This window comes from Ascaphus truei, chromosome 7 (genome assembly GCF_040206685.1).
Source record: "Ascaphus truei isolate aAscTru1 chromosome 7, aAscTru1.hap1, whole genome shotgun sequence".
Classification (NCBI taxonomy): Eukaryota; Metazoa; Chordata; class Amphibia; order Anura; family Ascaphidae; genus Ascaphus; species Ascaphus truei.
This window is the reverse complement of record NC_134489.1, coordinates 5,161,076-5,167,072: the sequence shown is the minus strand read 5'-3', so window position 1 is coordinate 5,167,072 and position 5,997 is coordinate 5,161,076.

Below are 5,997 nucleotides of genomic sequence, written 5' to 3'. Positions count from 1 at the left end.
ACCTCTCCAGTCCAATCACAAAGCACACACAGTGCTGGCCGTGTGTGCGTTTCCCATGTTCATAAGAGGACACCGGCTGAGTCATTACAAAGTCATTACATTCTCTCTCCTGCTGACTCAGCTCAGCTGCTCCCCTAACAGGGACCAAGCTCTCACAGACACGCATCTCCCCACTTACATCCATTTCAGCTTCTTCCCCTTCTACCCCCAAATTTAACCCCTTTGCACGGGGGGGGGGGGGGGGGGGCAATAGAGGACCGCCAAAGCTTAGGAATACATTTTATACGTAACCCTAGCGATGCCAGGGAGGCTGAGTGCATTGCTCTGCTCTGAAGGAGTTCAATTCACTACACTGGTAACAGCGCGTCTGAGATCTGACGCATTGTCAATTCTTTTGTATTTAAATAAAAAAGAAGAAGAAACCGGCGCCTTACAAGTCCAAAAAGAGTGAATGTCCTGGATAATCAATTCGAAATAGGGGAAATGTCCAAAGAGAAGTCCCTTCAATTCTTTGACCAGATACAGATTCCTCCGTGTTGTTGCGTAATATGAAAGAAAACAAAGAGAAAATATAGTGCAACACTGCCAGCAATTGGTGATACTGACTAGGGACATAAAACATAGACTGACACACTAATACAATGACACACAACAAACACACTGACTTTAAACAAACAATAACAAGGCTGTAAACAAAAATAAAATAAAGAGCTTATTTAATACAAGAGATAAAATAATAAAATTGTAAATGTGCAATAGACAAGATGATCGCTGGTCCGGTCGGTTAAAACCGGGATCCTACTCACAAGATGAATGATGTAGTCAGGCAATGGATATACGGCCGCCAGAGAGTACACGATACTCCTCCGGTCACACTGGAGCTTACGCCAACGTGCTCCTGCGTTTCTCCGCGTTCCTCGGGCGGATACTCCGTCACTGGGAGGCGGGCCTTGGGAGGAAAGAACTTCCTGCCTTCTGTTCCACGTCTGACGCGCTGATCTCGTCGGATTGGTCAATTACAAGCTCTGAAGATTACCCTACGCGTTTTGTGCGCATGCGCACACTTCTTCAGGGGAATCATTTACAGCCTTGTTATTGTTTGTTTAAAGTCAGTGTGTTTGTTGTGTGTCATTGTATTAGTGTGTCAGTCTATGTTTTATGTCCCTAGTCAGTATCACCAATTGCTGGCAGTGTTGCACTATATTTTCTCTTTGTTTTCTTTCATATTACGCAACAACACGGAGGAATCTGTATCTGGTCAAAGAATTGAAGGGACTTCTCTTTGGACATTTCCCCTATTTCGAATTGATTATCCAGGACATTCACTCTTTTTGGATTTGTAAGGCGCCGGTTTCTTCTTTTTTGTTTAAATACAAAGGAATTGACAATGCGTCAGATCTCAGACGCGCTATTAGAGAGGGTTGGGGTTCCTTCATCTGATCTCAGACGCTCAATTAGAGAGGGTTGGGGTTATGCAGAATTTCACGACATAATTACACTGTTCCTTACCAGACACAATTGAAAACCACTGCTCTACTCTGTGTCGTTGTCACATTGCGGTTGAAGAAACAAAATCAATCTTCTACTATTTGTGTAACAAAGTAACGTGAGAAGGCACAGTCTGTATGGGCAAAATAATCCTTTCTGTCTGTCACTCAGCATTGGGAGAGACAGGCTTTAGTGACACTGAAGATGGACAGAACCCCTATATAGCACTCTATTCCTATGTGAGTTGGTGGATGAATGAAAACATATTTATTCAAGAACTTCGTTAAAACAATGGGGTTTAAAACAATGATTAAATAGTACCAAGTGCTTAATAAACTCTTTGGGTAGGTTACTCCAGAGGAGTGTTATATGGATATTAAAGTCCAGTGTTAGTGAACTCACTGGCCCTAGTAATACTCATATATAGTGATTAGCTAGGGATTTGTTTGGAGTGGGAATGAAAGTAATGACCATATACAGTAGAGGCAACGTTTATTCTAACATTTGCTGTAAACTAGCCGGGTTACATTCTGGGTATGTGCTGGGTATGTGCTGGGTATGTGCTGGGTGTGTGCTGGGTGTGTGCTGGGTATGTGCTGGGTATGTGCTGGGTGTGTGCTGGGTATGTTCTGGGCTAGTTTGAGGCACGTTTAAGGCATTTCTGCATTGACTAACGACCCATAGGATTAACACAGCAGGGATCCCTGGCATTCCAATTCAGTTTGAATGGGACTGCCAGGGACCCCCGCTGTTAATCTGATAGGCCATTAATCAATGCAGAAATGCTGGGGCTAGTTTAAGGAAAGTTTAAGGCTTGTATTCAGAATGTACCTGGGTGTTTCCTGGGTTTTTTGGGGAATTGCCACTGGTTTTTGTTCGAATAAGAGTTGCCTCTACTGTATGTAGTGCCACAGTAATTGAGTACTAGTTGGTGCACCAATACTCAGAGACCTTATAATGTGCTGCTATGTTTTGCAGCCAGTTATAGTGATATTGGTTGTATGTTACAATCCTAGGTAGTTGTGCACAAAATCATGATCACTAACGCCAATTAAAATTAATTGTGCGTGAGCGCGGAGAATAAAAATATTATATCGTGTGAACCTGGGATCTGAAGTATGCAGATCTGAAGTTAACACTGGTACTCAAGAGGTTAATTACTGATAAAAATAGGGGCATTGCAGAAACTCCTATATGGTTAGATAAGGAGTGACTGCTTAGTACTGCACTGTGTAGGATCTATATGCAGGTTAATAGTATAAAACCTTTATCCTAATTGGTGTTGTGTTGCTCCATACTGTATATGGTATGAAACTGGCACTCCAGGTGTTAATGGCTGGATCGGACACTGTATGCTTACAAAGTTTACATAATCCCTTAACATAGTATAGTGGTAGGATATTAGCAAGATAGTAGTCCCTAGTAGTATAGATAATAGTGGTGAGCCAGATAGATTTTATCACTCCCTATTGTGTTGGCTCACAAGACTGTCAGGTCTATTGAGAGCCCGTAGCTGTGCAGCAGCCGAGCCACGCTGACTTTCCCTAGTTGAATGAAGTCAGCGTCTGTGAGCGAGGGCTCGGCGCGTGCACGTGACTGCATGGTGCCGTGCCGACGCGCGTTTCGCGAGTAGCTTTTTCAAGGCCAGTATGCGGGCTTTAGTCTGCATCACTGTCACCTTCCTGTGGGAGGGCTCAGTACTGCGCTCCCCCTGTGCCCCTCCTGGGAGTGTGCGTGACTGTGATGTGGTCGGGGAGGGATGGGACGGTGAGAGGGGGCCTGTTCCTATGCACATCGGTCTGGAATGCAGGAGACCACTTCGGAGGTCGTTATTGAGAGGGGATTTCTGGGAGTTCAGCGGATCAGCACAAAGACGATTTCCCCAGTGAGATTCTTGTTTTCTGAAACATATAGGAGTGGGGGATCTGTCCCTAGTACTGCCTAAAGGCATTGATCGCGCCTATAGACAGCGCGGGCGCAAGCAGGAGGGGGCGCACGTTGCGCAAGAAATCCGTTCAGACTGATTTCTTGGCGCGACAGGCAGGTCACGTGAGCGGTTCGCCCAAGGAGGGTGAACGAGCTCCGTGACGCCCCTAGGCACGCCCCCCAGGGAGCATCCACCGTGGACACAAAACGCACCCGCTTCATGCGGGTGACGTCATAGCCTCCACCCGCCTCCGCGCGGGCGAAGGGTGTATGGCCTTTGCCTAATACACTCATTACCCACAGGGACTCAGAACTGGGAACATAGAGAGATAAATGCCCCTATGCCACCTAGTGCAGGGTAACAAAGTGACCCGTAGTTATGGTTCATTTTGCCTGTCCCTTCAATAGCAGAATAATAACACAGAAACAGACAAAGAGGCACATGGCTTGTAAGACCCTACTCCTACTCCAGTGTGACACAGACATGTGGCACTCAAAGGCCCATGGAGTCTGTCCCTCTAGCTGCAGGGTGACAGACAGAGAAGACCTAATGACCCATTGAAGCTGTCCCTCAAACCACAGAGTGACAACGTGAAATAGGACAGGTGCCTGTGGGCCTTGGAGTGTCAGCTCTCCTTGTGAAAGTCACTTGATGTACCTCTGCCTTAGGCACCAAACATTCAATTATAAACTCTGCAGGGCAGGGACTCATTGGGCCTGCAAAATGTTGTGTATAGTGCTGCGTACACTGTCAGTGATATACAGTATAGGGAAACATATGTACAATGTATCGTGAAATTCAAAAACATACATAGCAACAAAAGAAAACCCCATCCGCTTTTCACAAATGATATTTTATGGATACCCTGATAACTCGCCACAGGAACAGAAGGGTGGAAAACGCCTGGCATAGCGGACTGAGGATATACGTGCAAGCTGTGTTATAATGAGGGTATCGCATTTCCTGCGGCAGAGCTATAAATAGGTGGGCAGATGAAATCAGCTCTGCGGAGGGGTATGGAGTGTCATGATAAGGGAGGAGGGGAAGAGATGAGCACAAGAGTGTAGGGCAGAGAGGGGCCATCTACATCCCATGTGAGTTTATTTATAGACCCTGCAGCTGTTGCAAAGAATCCTTTGAAATCGAGGTGCCGCACAGTGCTATCTATCACCAGCCAGCGCCGAGATGTAAGGATACTGGGGATGTTCAGTCTGGGGGCAGGGTGTGCACGCGTTGTCCTCTGCACCCTGGGAATACCAGTGTTCCCAACTCAGTCAGCTTCATGATGGCTCAGCGTTGTGTCACCTGTCATTTGCCTAAATTTGCAGGGGCACTTCCCAGATATTCTGCTGTTTTATACTGGGGAGAGACAGACATGGGACATACATGGTGGGGAAGGGCAGAAGGGACAGAGACCAGCAACGGGTTAATCACAGTGAGGAGTAGGAGAGTGACCGAATAGGACACAGGCAGGAAGGAGGAGGAGGAGATGGGACAGTCACAGTGAGCAGGAGGAGAGGGGACGGTGACAGAACAGGATAGTCACAGTGAGCAGGAGGAGAGGGGACGGTGACAGAATACGACTGTCACAGTGAGCAGGAGGAGAAGGGATAGTGACAGAATAGGACAGTCACAGTGAGCAGGAGGAGAGGGGACGGTGACAGAAGAGAAGGACAGTCCCAGTGAGCAGGAGGAGAGGGATAGTGACAGAATAGGACAGTCACAGTGAGCAGGAGGAGAGGGGACGGTGACAGAATAGGATAGTCACAGTGAGCAGGAGGAGAAGGACGGTGACTGAATAGGACAGTCACAGTGAGCAGGAGGAGAGAAGATGGTGACAGAATAGGACAGTCACAATGAGCAGGAGGAGAGGGGATGGTGACAGAATAAGATAGTCACAGTGAGCAGGAGGAGAGGGGACGGTGACAGAATAGGACAGTCACAGTGAGCACGAGGAGAGGGGACGGTGACAGAATACGATAGTCACAGTGAGCAGGAGGAGAGGGGATGGTGACAGAATAGGACAGTCACAGTGAGCAGGAGGAGAGGGGACGGTGACAGAATACGATAGTCACAGTGAGCAGGAGGAGAGGGGATGGTGACAGAATAGGATAGTCACAGTGAGCAGGAGGAGAGGGGACAGTGACAGAATAGGATAGTCACAGTGAGCAGGAGGAGAGGGGACGGTGACAGAATAGGACAGTCACAGTGAGCAGGTGGAAAGGGGACGGTGACCGAATAGGACAGTCACAGTGAGCAGGAGGAGAGGGGACAGTGACAGAATAGGATAGTCACAGTGAGCAGGAGGAGAGGGGACGGTGACAGAATAGGACAGTCACAGTGAGCAGGAGGAGAGAAGATGGTGACAGAATAGGACAGTCACAATGAGCAGGAGGAGAGGGGATGGTGACAGAATAGGACAGTCACAGTGAGCAGGAGGAGAGGGGACGGCGACAGAATAAGATAGTCACAGTTAGCAGGAGGAGAGGGGACGGTGACAGAATAGGACAGTCACAGTGAGCACGAGGAGAGGGGACGGTGACAGAATACGATAGTCACAGTGAGCAGGAGAAGAGGGGATG